The sequence below is a fragment of the Schistocerca gregaria genome, chromosome 1, assembly GCF_023897955.1.
Source record: "Schistocerca gregaria isolate iqSchGreg1 chromosome 1, iqSchGreg1.2, whole genome shotgun sequence".
Lineage (NCBI taxonomy): Eukaryota > Metazoa > Arthropoda > Insecta > Orthoptera > Acrididae > Schistocerca > Schistocerca gregaria.
Genome location: NC_064920.1, coordinates 199,435,336 through 199,453,164, shown reverse-complemented (window position 1 = coordinate 199,453,164; position 17,829 = coordinate 199,435,336). Strand labels below are relative to the sequence as shown.

Below are 17,829 nucleotides of genomic sequence, written 5' to 3'. Positions count from 1 at the left end.
TGTTGGCGTATGTAGCTATCATCTTAATATAGCTTGCCGATCAAAATAGTACAGAGGTAGCGTGAGTTGGCACTCGGCGGTACTCATCTCAACGACTCGTTGATTTTCTGCTGAAAAGAATGTAGCGGGTTATAATATCTAGGAGCCACTAAACGGAATTGAGAACTGTTTGATTAGTAGTAAATCTTGTGCTAAATTTCCAGCAGCTATTTGAGTGCACAGTGTCGCCATGCATTCGTGCTACCCCTTGCTCGTTGTTCGTCACAGCTACTCCACATATTGCCGGTAAATCACTACATTTCCCCCTCGTCTTTCGTGGACTAATTATATCCGGACTTGATACTTTTTATGTGAGTGCTGCACGGATATTGGAAATAGGGTGGTTGTTGACTGGTAAAAAGATAGAAGATAGGAAACAGACGCGAATAGAAAAGTTTGTTTTTACATCTCGGTTGCATGATAAATAGCTGATAACAAATTTTGATCATGCACCTGTGAAAAGAAAACTACGTTCTAATAACACCTCAGTGTTCACAACTGATCCATAGTTCTCAGAGCCATTTTTGTTCACAACTAATAAGCTATGAAAATATTGCGGGTAAAAGTAAAGTCTTCAGTTATAAAGCAGAGGAATTCTGATATATCAGAGGCATACTAGTGAGAGATTACCGATAGAGGTGTAGGTGATGGGAAGGAAGATATGAGTCAGTAGTTTCTAGTATGAACTGGCCAAAAAGTAAACCTTTGTTCAAATTAAATGATTAAAATTAACTGCAGAAGCAAAAAACATTGGCATTTTATGTTTTCTGAGATTCCTTTGTTGCGTCTGTTTGATTTTCTTGGAGATGTGGTTTGCCTAAGCTCTATGTTTGGCCTCTTAGGAACTGCCACACATTTGAACATTTACTTTCTTTTGACAAACCACACCTCTATGATTAAGGTGCTGGTGCTGACCATCACGATGGTAAAAATATCTTAAGTTTGACAAAGGATGACATTCGTACATGTCTTGTCTATAAATTAATAAACTGTCAAGTTTGCGTTCCTTCACTAGAGGCCAGTAAATGTTTGAGTTTCTCTTTTATAACTCCAAACTGATCACTTCCATCTACAATATTTCACCGATCATCGGTTGTCAAAATTCAGGTATTGCTAGAATGTCAGAGTTCTGTAAATGATTTCTCCTTTTTTATTATTCAGAGAAGTGTTTTTTTTTAATTGAAGATGGCCCGTATATTCAATGGAAACTAATCATCATTTCTGTAGCGCAGTTGACTCTAAAATAAACTTTTTTTGAGTATACTGTTTCGGCATCTCTCGCAACCACACGGTTACATTTAGAATTTGTTTAGAGTTTCCGTATTTTGAAGGGCCTCTTTAGAGCGCCTCAACGTGAAGGAAACTGCCGTTTATTAAGAGTGTGTGGTGTCGACAAGGGCCGCTTGTGTTGGCAACACAGAGGGGGTCATTCTCCTACCAGGCTGCAGATAACAGCGCAAAATACTCCTAGGACTAGCACGGCGATCCGCTCAACGCAAACATCCGCCCCTGCAATCAAAACTTCCTTTCTTAAGGACCACAAAAAAGGCAATTGGCAATAAATTTTTAAATTACTAAATAACGGGAGAGCTTGTAAACGGCGTACCTATCAGAGCTTTATTGTAAGCGTACAATGAATTTTACAAACGCTTCCAACAAGATGACCGCCGTTGCCTACAGTGTGCAGAGACTAGGGTGTCGAGCAGATATGAGAAATAAGGGAAGTTAGATGAGGCAAGGAACCAGCATATGTGCTCTGTGTTACGCTCGATTTGCAGAAATGTAGTTAACGATACGTAGCTGAATAACAATCAATTACTAGCAAACTTGTCGGCATACCATATAATTTTAAAGTACAGGTTGTTTCAAAAATGACCGGTATATTTGAAACGGCTGTACAAACTAAACGAGCAGCGATAGAAATACACCGTTGTTGCAATATGCTTGGGACAACAGTACATTTTCAGGCAAACTAACTTTCGAAATTACAGTAGTCACAATTGTCAACAACAGATAGCGCTGCGATCTGGGAAACTCTATAGCACGATATTTTCCACATATCCACCATGCGTAGCAATAATATGGCGTAGTCTCTGAATGAAATTACCCGAAACTTTTGACAACGTGTCTGGCGGAATGGCTTCACATACAGATGAGATGTACTGCTTCAGCTGTTCAATTGTTTCTGGATTCTGGCGGTACACGTGGTCTTTCAAGTGGCCCCACAGAAAGAAGTCACAGGGGTTCATGTCTGACGAATAGGGAGGGCAATCCACGCCGCCTCCTGTATATTTCGGATAGCCCAAAGCAATCACACGATCATCGAAATATTCATTCAGGAAATTAGACGGCAGCCGTGCGATGTGGCCGGGCACAGTCTTGCATAAACCACGAGGTGTTCGCAGTGTCGCCTAAGGCAGTTTGTACCGCCACAAATTCACAAAGAATGTCCAGATAGCGTGGTGCAGTAATCGTTTCGGATCTGAAAAATGGGTCAATGTTTCCTTTGGAAGAAATGGCGGCCCAGACCAGTACTTTTTGAGGATGCAGGGACGATGGGACTGCAACATGGGGCTTTTCGGTTCCCCATATGTGCCAGTTCTGTTTATTGACGAAGCTGTCCAGGTAAAAACAAGCTTCGTCAGTAAACCAAATGCTGCCCACATGCATATCGCCGTCATCAATCCTGTGCACTATATCGTTAGCGAATGTGTCTCGTGCAGCAATGGTAGCGGCGCTGAGGGTTTTCCGCGTTTGAATTTTGTATGGATAGAGGTGTAAACTATGGCGTATGAGACGATACGTGGACGTTGGCGTCGTTTGGACCGCAGCTGCAACACGGCGAACGGAAACCCGAGGCCGCTGTTGGATCACCTGCTGCACTAGCTGCGCGTTGCCCTCTGTGGTTGCCGTACACGGTCGCCCTAGCTTTCCAGCACGTTCATCCGTCACGTTCCCAGTCTGTTGAAATTTTTCAAACAGATCCTTTATTGTATCGATTTTCGGTCCTTTGGTTACATTAAACCTCCGTTGAAAACTTCGTCTTGTTGCAACAACACTGTGTTCTAGGCGGTGGAACTCCAACACCAGAAAAATCCTCTGTTCTAAGGAATAAACCATGTTGTCCACAGCACACTTGCACTTTGTGAACAGCACACGCTTACAGCAGAAAGACGACGTACAGACTGGCGCACCCACAGACTGCGTTGTCTTCTATATCTTTCACATCACTTGCAGCGCCATCTGTTGTTGAAAATTGTAACTACTGTAATTTCGAAAGTTTGTCCACCTGAAAATGTACTATTGTCCCAAGCATATTGCAACAAACGGTGTATTTCTATCGCTGCTCGTTTAGTTTTTATTGCCGTTTCAAATATAGCGGTCATTTTTGAAACACCCTGTAAATTGAAAACGTCTCGAGTGACTCTTCTAAAAAAACAATGTTAGAGCTATTTGGTTAATGGATTAAATTCCGTGTTTTTCGTTGCGTTTGCCTTTGTGTGTTTCATATCTAAAACTCCATCTTAAGACTTTACTACTGATGTTGTAAACCCTGAAGAGCAATCTATCGCTTTGAAATAGGTAGCGAAAGATAAAAATTGAAACACAAACAATGTGCAACCATTGCGGTTTCATAAAAAAAGCGGAGGTTCCGTAATAATTAGTAAAGAACTAAAGTAATAATGGTAACGTCTTCCCATATTTTTAGCTGTATGTAATTATCAAAACTTAGTTTTTCACTAGAACAGCATATTGTTGCTTATATTTACGTCAATTTGTTTCTGTCAAAAAAATGTTCAGGAGTTGCGCATCTGTTCAGATACAAAATGTCTTTGACAAAAGTTCGTTTCTTCTACTACGTGGAGACTAGTGTAGGAAACTAACAATCATTTTGAACTGTCTGTTTAAGAAATTAGTAAAAACTTGACGTTTTATTTCTTATGTTAATGTGGACGATATTTTGTTTCCAATTTTGCCAAAACTCACTGTCCATTAATTGATATCCCCAAAAGTTACTAATAGCAAAGTGTATAGATTATATTATTTTTGAAGAGGACTATGCGAGATGTTAGCCCATTAAAAACATTAATATATTGGCGAAGGTAGTTCCTGTGCAGCATTTTTATTAACTTTGACTGAAGATCCAGAATGTGTTTACAGTTCGCAGCGGAGTGTGCGCTGATTTGAAGGTTCCTGACAGATGAAAAGTGTGTGCCGGAGCGGGACTCAACCTGGGACCGTTGCCTTTCGGGAGCAAGTGCTCTATCGTCTGAGCTATGCAAGCGCGAATTACAACCTGCCCTTTAAACTTGACATCCGCTAATACCTCATTCTTTGCGTATAAAGTGATAGACTTGAAGATAAAAAGCTCGCTGAAGTTATTTTTTGCCTGTAGTGTCATTTCGCTGTTGGCATAATTATTATACTTCGGACACCAAAGACTCAAACATGTTTTAGAACAGTGGTAATAAATCGGGTCGCTACTAGGCGTTAGGCGATAGAGGTTCTAAAATAATTTTTCATTAGGTTTTCCTAAAATTTTGACTAAGTGCTTGGCAAATAATTATTACTATGTGCTTTAACTTGACGTCACTGCCCTTTATAAATTATATAAAGTAAAATTACAACCAACTTTGTGGATCGCCATTACTGTGGACCCGATTGGCTGATAGAAAATTTTGGTACTGATAGATACACGAAAGTGGACGGTAGGCAAAAAAAGATTAACGGCTCCTGTTTTAGAGCCTGCCTTTACGAAACTTCGAGACTTGTATTTCTTCACTGGAAGTGCGTCAGACGATTACATCGGTAATCACTCCTTTCTTTGTAAACGTGTCTGCGCTTTCAGCTGCTGTTTCGAATTATTCGTGAAAATGTCAGTTGTTAAAGATAAGCAGCGACTTATAGGAACGATTTAACTGATAACTTTATGGACTTCAGCAGAACCTTTAAAAGCTTGGTCAGATAGTGATGCGTCTTCGTATGACCAGATTTTTAGCTAGCACAAGAAATCAGAGATATCTCTTATGATGACAGATACGAGCTTCTGTAACAAATCGAGAAAATATTAGTGGCTTATGGCGTTCTGAAATTCTGCCTGGAACTGAGGTCAGCGGCGCAATCCGCGGTGGCGCGGATTGTTCTGCTCTCTTCGCTCCAGGCTGATGAATTGAGCTGCGCTGGAGAGGACGCACTTTTTGTCACTGTAAGGGCGCTGCCTTCCAGGGCTTTCATTTGTGCTGAGCAGGCGGAACAAAAAGCGGAAAGTGGTGTCATGTTCGTCGGACGTAATTGGGAGTCTCGTCCCTTTTTGCTTATTGCTGAAATCAAGGATTCGTACTTCTGAAAGGAGGGTCAAAATTGCATTCCAGCTGTCCACATATCAATTTTTTCTGCATCTGACATTCACTGAGGTGACAAGTCATGGCGTAGTGATACGCCCATATACAGATAGTTGTAGTTTGGCGTACACAAGGTACAAAAGGGCATTGCAGTTGTTGTTGCGGTGGTCTCCAGTCCTGAGACTGATTAATGCAGTTCTCCGCGCTACTCTACCCTGTCCAAGATTCATCATCTCCCAGTACCTATAGCAACCTACATCCTTCTTAATCTGCTTAGCGTACTCATCCCTTTTTCTCCATCTACGATTTTTATCCTCCACGCTGCCCTCCAATACTAAGGTGATCCCTTGATGCTTCAGAACATGTCCAACCAATCGATCCCTTCTTCTAGTCAAATTGTGCCACAAACTTCTCTTCTCCCCAGTTCTATTCAATACCTCCTCATTAGTTATTCTTCTGTAGCACCACATCTCGAAAGCTTCTATTCTCTTCTTGTCTGAACTATTTATCGACCACGTTTCACTTACATACATGGCTACACTCCATACAAATACTTTCAGAAATGACTTCCTGACACTTAAATCTATACTCGATGTTAACAAATTTTTCTTCTTCTTCAGAAACGCTTTCCTTCCCATTGCCAGTCTACATTTTATATCCTCTCTACTTCGACCATCATCAGTTATTTTGCTCCCCAAATAGCAAAGCTCCTTTACTACTTCAGGCGTCTCATTTCCTAATCTAATTCCTTCGGCGTCACCCGATTTAATTTGACTACATTCCATTATCCTCGTTTTGCTTTTGTTGATGTTAATCTTATATCCTACTTTCAAGACACTATCCATTCCGTTCAACTGCTCTTCCATGTCCTTTGCTGCCTCTGACAGAGTTACAGTGTCATTGGCGAACCCCAGTTTTTATTTCTTTTCCTTGGATTTTAATACCTGCTCCGAATGTTTTCTTTCGGTTCTTTTACTGCTTGCTCAGTATACAGATTAACATCGGGGATAGGCTACAACCCTGTCTCACTCCCTTCCCAACCACTGCTTCTCTTTTGTCCCTCGACTCCTATAACTGCCATCTGGTTTCTGTACAAATTGTAAACAGCCTTTAGCTCCCTATATTTTATCCCTGCCAGTATTGAAAGAGTACTCCAGTCAACATTGTCAAAAGCTTTTTCGAAGTCTACAAATGCTAGAAACGTAGGATTGCTTTTCCTTAATCTATCTTCTCAGCATTGCCTCACGTGTTCCAATATTTCTACGGAATCCAAACTGATCTTCCCCGAGGTCGGCTTCTACCAGTTTTTCCATTCATCTGTAAAGAATTCGCTTTAGTATTGCGCAGCCGTGGCTTATTAAACTGTATTAATTGTATGCATGTTAGACCTATGTTTATGGGACAGTTTTTTTTCACTCCACACTATCACCTCTGAAAAATAGGCTACCGCAAGAGTACACAGCAAGTATTCCACTGTCTGACGTGCTGGAACGGTTTTCGCTTATAACCTTCAACTCGGTAGTTTATGGCCCGGGAACCCTTACCTCAAATTGTTACGTTTACTTTCTCCATCGTTCCTGAAAGTCTGTAACATTATGACGGGATCACCCATTATGTTGATTGCAGCCGAAAGTACTTGAAAAGAATTGGAATGGTGGATATTGTAGTAAATAGTATAGTCGATGGCAAATACACTTGAAGAGCTAAAGAAACTGGCACACCTGCCGTATATCATGTAGGACCCCCGCGAGCACGCAGCAGTGCTGCAACACGACGTGACATGGAGGGGACTGACACCATGAATCTTGCAGGGCTGTCCATAAATCCATAAGAGTACGAGGGAGCGGAGATCTCTTCGGAACAGCACATTGCAAGGCATCCCAGATATGCTCAATAATGTTCACGGATGGGGAGTTTGGTGGCTAGCGGAAGTGTTTAAATTCAGAAGAGTATTCCTGGAGCCACTCTGTAGCAATTCTGGACGTGTGGGGTGTTGCATTGCCGTGCTGGAATTGGCCAAGCTCGTCGGAATGCACAATCCACACGAATAGATGCAGGCGATAAGACAGGATGCTTACGCACGTGTCACCTGTCAGACGGGTCTAGACATTTCTGGGGTCCTATATCACTCCCAACTGCTCACTCCCTCACCTCTACAGGTCCTCCACCAGCTTGAACAGTCCCCTGCCGACATGCAGGGTCCATGGATTCATGATTTTGTCTCCATACCCGTACACGTCCATCCGCTTGATACAATGTGAACGGACTCGTCCGACGAGGCAGCTTTTTCTAGTCATCAGCAGTCTATTGTCTGTGTTGATGGGCGGAGGCGAGGCGTAAAGCTTCGTGTCGTGCTGTCATCAACGGTGCACGAGTGGGTTTTCGGTTCCAGAAGCCCCTTTCGATGATGTTTCGTTGAACGATTCGCACGCTGGTGCATGATTATGGCACAGCATTGCAACCTGCAGTAATTTGCGGAAGGGTTGCACTTTTGTCACGTTGAACGATTCTCTTCTCTTGCAGAATATTTCTCCGGTCGTGGCGATGTCGGAGATTTTATGTTTTACCGGATTCCCGATATTCACGATACACTCGTGAAGTAGTCGTACGAGAAAATCCCCACTTCATCGCTACCTCGGAGATGGTGTGTCCTATAGCTCGTGCGCAGACTATTAACACCACGTTCAAACTCAGACTCCCTGAGTGGATTGCAAGCACTCGACCAGTGTTTTTCTCGGGACCCTTTGGTGCGCGGTATTAGAAACGCTGTTTTTGCTCATCGCGTGTGGTCGTTCAGCGACGTTTGTTTGGACTCCGGGCCGCATCGGCATTCCAGGAAACGAACGTGTCGACCGTCTGGCCAAGCAGGCCACCACTTCGTTACACCTGGAGCTTGGTCTCGTGGAAAGAGACTTCCGGTCAGCCCTACATCGCAAGGTTCGCGATGTCTGGAGCTCTGAATGGTCTGTCTTGAACACGCCAAATAAGTTCCGCATGGTCAAGTCGTCCACGGCCGTATGGAACTCATCCTTGAGGAGCACGCGTAGGGAGGGACTCAGTTGTTCTCTGCCGTCTCCGAATTGTACATACGCGGTTGACCCACAGCTATCTCCTTCGCCGTGAGTGTCGCTGTGATGCAGGGCTGACAGTGGTCCATCTTCTGATGTACTGCCCCCTTTTAGCCCCCTAGCGGCAGTCCTTTAATTTACCAGCTGCACTTCCTTTAATTCTAGGTGACGATGCCTCTATAGCTGACTCAGTTATACGTTTTATCCGTGCAGCTGGGTTTTATCCCTCACTCTAGTGTGGGCGCTCTCGCATGATTTCTCAGGCTACACCCACTCCAGCGACTTTCAGTTTGTATACTAATGCCTATACCAGTTTCCTTGGCACTTTAGTGTATGAAGTAAATTAAAGCGTTGTATAAAAGAATCGTTCGAGGGCACTGTAGAATAAGGGACTGGCTCAGCATCTCAGTGGCTGCGATCAGGTCGTACAATTGGGATCCGTGTTTGGTCACTCCTTAGTGAACTCGAGTCTTAGCTTATTCCATCTGCTTTCCAGGTCCACGCACGTACATCACCTTGGTGTATTCGTCGGCCGCAGCTTCGGCTGGAGCTTTCACGATGGCAAAAGGATTCAGTTCCTCCTGCAATCTTGCGCCGCCAATTTCTTGCTCTCCTAGACGCGTCCCGTGACTCTGAGGTTATCTATACCGATGGCTCGATGGTCGATGGCCGTGTGGGGTAAGCTTATGCTCATGTGGACTATGTAGATCAGCGCTCCTTGCCGGAAGGCTGCAGTGTTTACACCGCAGAACTGACAGCCATTTTTCGTGCCCTTGAGCGTATTCGTACCAGCACTGGAGAGTCCTTCATCATTTGCAGTGACTCTCTCAGTAGTCTACAAGCTCTTGACCAGTCCTACCCACGCCATCCCATTTTTGTTGCCATCCAGGAGTCCGTTCACGCTCTTGAACAGCGTGGACGTTCGGTGGTGGTCATATGGACCCCGAGATACGTTGGGATAGCGGGAAACGAACTCGCCGACAAGTTAGCCAAAGAAGCTACGCGCATACTGACGTTGGAGATCGGCCTCCCGGCAACTGATCTCCTATCGGTGTTGCGCCGTCAGGTCTTTGTGATGTGGGGAGACGAATGGCGCACTTTATTTGCACCCAACAAGCTGCGGCGAGTAAAGGAGACCACGACTGTGTGGGGTTCCTCCATGCGGGCCTCTCGCAGGGATTCTGTTGTTCTGTGTAGGCTCCGCATTGGTCACTCTTGGCTGACGCATGGTCACCTGCTGCGTCAAGAGGACACCTCCCTCATTGTCGCTGTGGTGCAAACATGACGGTGGCCCAGATGTTGCTGGAATGTCCTCTTTTTAACCGCCCTCAGTTGAACTTTTAATCTCGTAGGTGATTTATCATCTCTTAGGTGACAGTGTCTCTATGGCAGATCGGGTTTTAAGTTTTATTCGCGCAAGCAGCTTTTATAGGTCCATCTAATTTTATTGCCACCCTCTTTTGTGCTGTATTTTTTACTTAGTTTTGTGTTGCAATTCGACTCCACCTCAGTCTTATGGGCTGGAGGTTTTAACGTGTTGCAGAGTGGCTGGCTCATCATTTCACTTTCGTGATCAACCAGCGACGGTCCTCTGCTGTACAGCTTTCTTTCTACCTTTCTTCTGTATGTTGTTTTTGTCGCTGTACTCCATTTTCCATGTTGCCTTACCATTGACTTGGCGGCTTTTCTTCCCCTTGAATTTTTATTTTAGTGCTTAGCCTGACTGGTGGATGGTTTTCAATATGCTCTGGGTTTTTATGAAACAAGGAAGCGATGACCTTTGCAGTTACGTCCCTTTAATCTTTAAACCAACAAACAAACCAACTTCCCTCTGGGTGCAGAGGTTACGCTTTTACTTTATAGGACATGTACAAGTATGTCTGTATGGAACAGGGGACTGATGACCTCGATGTTCAGCCCCATCAAAACCCAACACCAACCAACCAAACTCACTTAAATGTTGATAACGTGCCATTGTAACAACTGCGCCATGCACTTGTCTTACATAGTCGTTGCCGACGGCAGCGCGCATTCTGCCTGTTTACGTGTCTGTGTATTTGAATGCGCATGCCTATACCATTTTCTTTGGCACTTAAGTGTATGAAGTAAATAAAAGCGCTGTATAAAAGAAACCTGAGTCGAAACAAGGCCCCCGGAGTAGACAACATTCCATTGGAACTACTGACAGCCTAGGGAGAGCCAGTCCTGACAAACCTCTGCCATCTGGTGAGCAAGATGTAAGAGACAAGCGAAATACCCTCAGACTTAAAGTAGAATATAATTATTCCAATCCCAAAGAAAGCTGGTGTTGACAGATGTGAAAATTACCGAACTATCAGTTGAATAAGTCACAGCTGCAAAATACTAACGCGAATTATTTACAGACGAATGGAAAAACTAGTAGAAGCTGACCTCGGGGAAGATCAGTTCGCATTCCGTAGAAATGTGGGAACACGTGAGGCAATACTGACCCTACGACTTAATTTAGAAGAAAGATTAAGGAAAGGCAAACCAAAGTTCCTAGCATTTGTAGACTTAGAGGAAGCTTTTGACAATGTCGACTGGAATAGTCTTTCAAATTCTAAAGGTGGCAGGGTTAAAACAGAGGGAGCGAAAGGCTATTCACAACTTGTAAAGAAACCAGATGGCAGTTAAGAGTCGAGGGGCATGAAAGGGAAGCAGTTGTTGGGAAAGGAGTGAGACAGGGTTGTAGCCTCTCCGCGATGTTATTCAATCTGTATATTGACCAAGCAATAAAGAAAACAAAAGAAAAGTTCGGATTAGGAATTAAAACATTGTGGTTTGCCGATGACATTGTAATTCTGTCAGAGACAGCAAAGGGCTTGGAAGAGCAGTTGAACGGAATGGACAGTGTTTTGAAGGGAGGGTATAAGATGATAATCAACAAAAGCAAAACGAGGATAATGGAATGTAGTCGAATAAAGTCGGGTGATGCTAAGGGAATTAGATTAGGAAATGAGACACCTAAAGTAGTAAAGTTTTGCTATTTGGGGAGCAAAATAACTGATGTTGGTCGAAGTCGAGAGGATATAAAATGTAGACTGGCAATGGCAAGGAAAGCGTTTCTGAAGAAGAGAAATTTGTTAACATCGAGTATAGATTTGTCAGGAAGTATTTTATGAAAGTATTTGTTTGGAGTGTAGCCATGTACGGAAGTGAAACATGAACGATAACTAGTTTGGACAAAACGAGAATAGAAGCTTTCGAAATGTGGTGTTACAGAAGAATGCTGAATGGGTAGATCACATAACTTATCAGGAGGTATTGAATAGAATTGGGGAGAAGAGGAACTTGTGGCATAACTTGACTAGAAGAAGGGATCGGTTGGTTGGACATGTTCTGAGACATCGAGGGCTCACCAATTTAGTATTGGAGGGCAGCGTGGAGGGTAAAAGTCGTAGAGGGAGACAGAGATGAATACACTAAGCAGATTCAGAAGGATGCAGGTTGCAGTGGGTACTGGGAGATGAAGCAGCTTGCACAGGATAGAGTAGCATGGAGAGCTGCATCAAACCAGTCTCAGGACTGAAGACCACCACATCAACAATCGTTTGAGGGCACTGTAGAATTATAAGGGACTGGCTGAGCATCCCAGTGAAGACGCGTTGTCTGGCGCGCTGCGTTGGCTGGATGGCTCGGCGGCCTGTCCGTGGCTCGGCAGGAAGAGGGAAACCGGGCATCCTGTGTGCTCGCCCCACCCCGCCCCTCATCTCCCCTCCGCTCTCACGCCCCCTCCCCCTCCATCTCCCCCGCCCTCCCCCCCCCCCCCCCAAACGCACCGTCTGCTCCCGTGCCGTAGCCACGGCGCTCCACGCGTTACCAGGGACGGCTCTCCAGACATTCTGACTCACGTTGCGCGTACAGGCATCGCTGTTCTCGCGTACCACATCTCAACATTCTTCGTGCCGTATTATTGTCGTGGTCTTCAGTTCGAGCATTGCTTTGATGCAGCTCTTCATGCTAGTCTGTCCTGTGCAGGCCTTTTCACCTTTGCATAGCTACTGTTCTTATTCTTCTTCCGTAGCCGGATGCACCAATTATATCTTCCCTTCCCAGTAATTAGCGACGTTGGTTGCTTTGTCATTGACTTTCAAAATATCGTCTCTAGTGCATGTTATAGATAGGGTGACCAGATGCAATTGTTTAAAATGGACAAACAGCTTAAAAAAGGACAAAGGAAGGAAGAAAAGAGGGCACATCAAACGGGTCAACTGCAGATGATACCACCCGTCAACTTTGGACAAGTCACGTGACTGCCGGGAATTCCCCGTAAAACTGGTAGTTAATTGTTACTGATGGTCAGGTGGTGGTTAACTGAGCAATATAAAAAAAATTAAAAACCTAGATTGTGGTGACAGTGTGGCGTCAATTGTTTTGTTAACAACATGGAATTGTTTACAAATCGAAAAACGTAAGACCATTCACCTCCCTTCATTCGACGCACCGCTACCAACATCTACGATTCAAGCAGCAGCTGTCGACATGTAAACTGTACTTCAACCTTCGGAATAAAAATAAATTGAATGACTATGAAACAATGAAATAAAACCATGATAGTTAATCTGTCGAGTTAATTTCTTACCTTTATTGTCCACTGAGACGTACGTTCCAGCTCCACACATCTTACATTCCGCTTCAAACTCATTTCTCCTTTTTTTTGAAAGCCGGGTATTTGCAGGAAAGGACATTAGAAAATGTACGCTTTCGTTTATGCATAGCCAAATATTTTACGTAACTCACTCAGTTAAAAATTACACTCATAAATCACACGTACACTACAGGAAGCCTAGCCAATACAAAGCGAAGATACGAAACGAACATTTTAAATAATCAATATTTGCATTCGCTTATAGGTCGTTGAATGATAACATTGACTATCCTGGTGCCACATACTGACACCGCCTTCCTGCGTGTTTATCAAGAAGGTTGTGCCAATAGTTAAAGTATTGAGGAAAAGAGCAATGCAGCGGGACGAATTGGAAATTTAACTGTATTACGTTCAACTTTGCGAAAAAGCCGGACACTCTTAACAATCCGCCCGGACCCCGGACAAAGAGCTAAAAAGGACATGCCCGGATTAATCCGGACGTCTGGTCACCCTAGTTACAGGCATATCTAGGCAAATCAATAGGTTGTCCAAGACCTGCATTGCTCCGCATTCACTGTAGCCCCGTTTAAATAGTTTTGATTTGCACCCAGTTACTCCAGTGCGCAGCCGTTGTAATGACCTCAAAGTTGTAAAATGTGGTTGAAATCCTGCAGATCCCTCCTCAAGTAGTTCCATTGTGGAGTGTGGCACCATTTCTTCGCAAAGAGATAGCCGCCTTACGGCGGGCTTGGTGGCGAACTCTTCAGTAGTTTCAATGAAACTCCGCGGGATTTCAGCCGGACACGTTGTTTTCCGTGCATATGCATCGGGTGTCGAGGATCATTCTTTTGTTTTGATCTTTCTATCTCGGCGGCTACTTGTCTGCGGATAGTGGGTGGTGCTATGCCTGTGATGGGATAAATTGTCTTTGGGAGTTGGTTTGAGGCACCCTGTGGCAATTCGTACAGTTTCGTTTACGGCGACGTCAGTTTGCCTAGTATGAGCCGAGTTCCTCCAAACTGGCGCCGCGTATTCCGCTGCTGAGATACTCAGCGCCAGACCCGTGGTGCGCAGAAGGTGTGGTTGAGCTCCCCACGATGAACCTGTTACATTCCGCAGTATGTTGTTCCTAGCACAGGCCTTTTTTTAGTGTTGTGACAGTGCTGCTTAAAAGTAAGCGCTCTGTCCAATGTTACTCCCTGGTATTTTGGGCTGTTTGTATGCTTCAGCTCTTCCCCTTGCCACATGACTCGGAGTTTCCGTTTGGCTTGTTCGTTCCTAAGATGGAAGGCAGATACCAGAGATTTACTAGGGTTTGGTTTGATATTATTGCCTTCGTAATAGGTAGCAAGTTCTGTTAAGGCTCCTGTGAGATTCTCCTCCACTTGTTCAAAGGTTTTATCCTGTGTGGCCACTGCTGCATCATCGGCATAAATGAACATTCGTGTCTGGTGGCGGATGGGAAGGTCATTCGTATAGATGTTAAATAATATTGGAGCCAAGACACTACCCTGTGCAAGTCCATTTTCTGTGTCCTCCATCGGCTGTTTTTAGATTGTAAGGTTACAGAGTAGCATCTGTTCTGCAGCATGCATTGCACGAACATAGAAAGGGAGTAGTCCTTAGTGACATTATACACTTTCTGGGTACGTAACTTATGGTTAACTGTGTCATATGCGGCGCTGAGATCCAGGCATGCGACCCCAGCTACTTCTCCTCTCTGATAGCCGTCTTCCATGTACTGTGTGAGATTAAGGATGCGGCCACAGCATGATTTTCCTGTTCGAAAACCAGTTTGTTCGTTAATGAGGGCTTTGTCCACATAATAAGCTATGCGTTTGAGGATCATTCGCTCCAGCACTTTAAATAGATGACAAAGCAGTGAGACAGGCTGGAAAGAAGATTGCGTTCACCACTCGAACAAGCAGCACTCGGGCGTCCCCTGGAAACGACCTAGTCGGCCAATCCTGCAAAAACCGGAGCACCAAAACCAAAGATACCTATTGTAAGCATTATGCATTCGAAACGTTGTTCTACATTCAGGCCATCGTCTCTCCCGACGATTTTTTTTTTCTTTCTGCACGTTTTGATCCCTTTCTTAACCTAGTTCTGCTACAATTTTCTTCTCTCCCCCACTTGATTTTAGTAGGGCTACCTCTTCATTGGTTATTCTATTTACAAATCTAGTCTCAAGTATTCATATGTAGCACACACTGAAGCTTTTTTGTTGTCTGAACTGTTTGTTGTCCACATGTCACTTTCGTACAAGGCTACACCCCAGACAAGTAATTACAGACAGAAACTTTTAACACTTAAATTTAGGATCAATGTCAACAAAAATTTCTTTGAGGAATGCATTCCGTCCTATTGCCAGTCAGCATTTTGTATCCTCTTTAGTTTTTATATGTGCTTATATGTTCATATTTGCAGTGCCAATTTTCAGTGTATCTCAAAAGTATGCAGAGGCGTTGTTCATCTCACAAGCATGCGTGAATATAAATGTGTACCGCTTTTAGTACTATAACAAAATAACGTATTGATGCTTATGACCCAGCTATTACCGATATTACTGCCATGTAGGGGTTTATAGGTTTCACTCTGGTACGTTAGGTTATGAGGAATATACTACAGAAGATTTAATCCGATCCATCTACATGCATACTCTGCAAATCACATTTAAGTTCCTGGCAGAGGGTTCGTCGAACCACCTTCACAATTCTCTATTACTCCAATCTCATATAGCGCGCGAAAAGAACGAACACCTATATCTTTCCGTACGGTCTCTGATTCCCTTTTTCATCGTGGTGATCGTTTTTCCCTATGTAGGTCGGTGTCAAAAAAATATTTTCGCATTCGGAGGAGAAAGTTGGTGCTTGGAATTTCAATTGTAATTCGTAGGTATTTAGTTGAATTTCCGGCCTTTAGATTTGACTGATTTATCGTGTAACCGAAGATTAACGAATTCCTTTTAGCACTCATGTGGATGACCTCAGACTTTCCGTTATTTAGGGTCAACTGCCAATTTTCGCACCTTTTCTAAATCTTTTTGCAGTTAGGTTCTTTTTAAATAGCTCTACGAGTCTCTTATTCACCCAAAGTTTCTACGCTAGTTCATGTAGGATATATATTCTTATGAAATGGGTTTCAACCACTCTATGCAAAACCATTCTGCACAGAAAATCCGAAACGGGTACAGTTGAAGAACGTTCCTCTTTACGCTGTCTGGCAAAAGCCTGCATTCTGATCTTAGCATAAGTTCCAGCATCAGGCGGCGTAGAGTTGCTTATCCATACATAGATACAGACTGTTGTTAGAGTTTGTGTTTCTCAGGCTGTTTCGTTTCCTGTGCCCTGAGAACCTTGCGTTGTTCGCGCTGCTGAGGAATTCCAACTTGTGAGTGAAATGTTTCTCGTCTCTTTACCGTCCTGTTGTTTGGATTAATAATAGAAATAACGAAAGGCCATGAAGAGAAGTGGAACGTGCAGAGACATGTCGTACGAAGATACGATAAATTGCTGAGAAATCACTGACACGTAAGTCAGGCTGGAGTGTGACGGTGTCTCTGCGAATGCAGGAAAACAGAAGTTGTGCAACATCAGATGTGAATTACGTCACAGGTCGTAACTGAGCCGATAAACCTACTGCCCCATCGGGCTGTCTTGTCGTAAAGCTGCTATAACTTGCCATTCGAGTTGCATACGTACAGTGTAATTTGTGGGCGTTGGCTGACTTGCGTCGTAGTCTTAGATATACCCAGCCATTGTTGATTTTCCTCCTAGCGTAGGAGGTGACGGTCTATCAGAACGGCACGCAAAATGTATTGGGGAGGGAAATCTATCCTGTAATTTTATAAAACTGTGCTTTCTTCAAGAGCAACAGTAAATAACCTAGTAAGATCTCTAGCAGTTAATCTCTCGTACCCTTGCAGTCAGGTAATTTTCCTTATTAACTTAGCAAACGCAGGCGTCGCCAGCCAGGTACACAGCAACCGTAGTATTTAATCCACATCTCTTCCTGAACCACTGGATAGATTTCAAACAAATTTGGTACATCTGTTAGATATTGTCTGAAACGAAATGCTGTGGAGGTTAAGAACCAACTGCCTCCCATTAAGGTGAAGTTGAAAGCGCGTTGATATAGGAGGTAAACATAGACACGGGAGGAGGAGATGGGTAGAGAGGATAGGATGGGAGGAAATGGGCAGATACAAGAGGAGGAGGTGGGAAACAGGAGGTAGGGAGGAGGAAGGAGGTGAGTAGGTGGAAGGTGGAGTGGGTTAGCGGGTAGGTGGAAACGGAGGTGTGTGTGGAGGCAGGTGAAAGAGGGACACGATGAGATGAAACAGTTGCAAGAGGACACAGGGAAATAGGAAAATTTTTGACTGCTTTGATGCAACCATAGCTAACATCTTCGATCATGGATTTAGTTGAAAACCGTGATTACAATTCGTCCCATATTTGTGCCTGTCAATGTGTCAATCAGGTCGCGGAAATGAGCACTGCAGAAAGCCAATAATTTTGGAACGTGTTTCGGGACCAAAAATAAAGCGCACGGCGGAATATCACACATTTAGCATTCTCCCTAAAGGAGTGTGGCGTGAGACTTCAGGTGTAGAAGTATGAAACCCGGAATTCCCTATGGATAGTGCTAGCTGGCGCGTCTGCAGAGCCGTCTGCTTTCTGTAACGGCTGGCGAACATTGGTATCGGTAAATAAGTTATATAGAACTGCAACCAGTCACTTTTTTTAAAAAAAATAAGAATGCTTTATTC

General features: G+C 43.9%; 1 protein-coding gene across 4 annotated transcripts in view; it reads left to right on the top strand.

Moving 5' to 3' along the window:
- LOC126336694 (huntingtin-interacting protein 1-like) overlaps positions 1-17,829 on the top strand; it is a 462,476-nt gene that overhangs the window by 40,544 nt on the left and 404,103 nt on the right. The window lies entirely within an intron of this gene.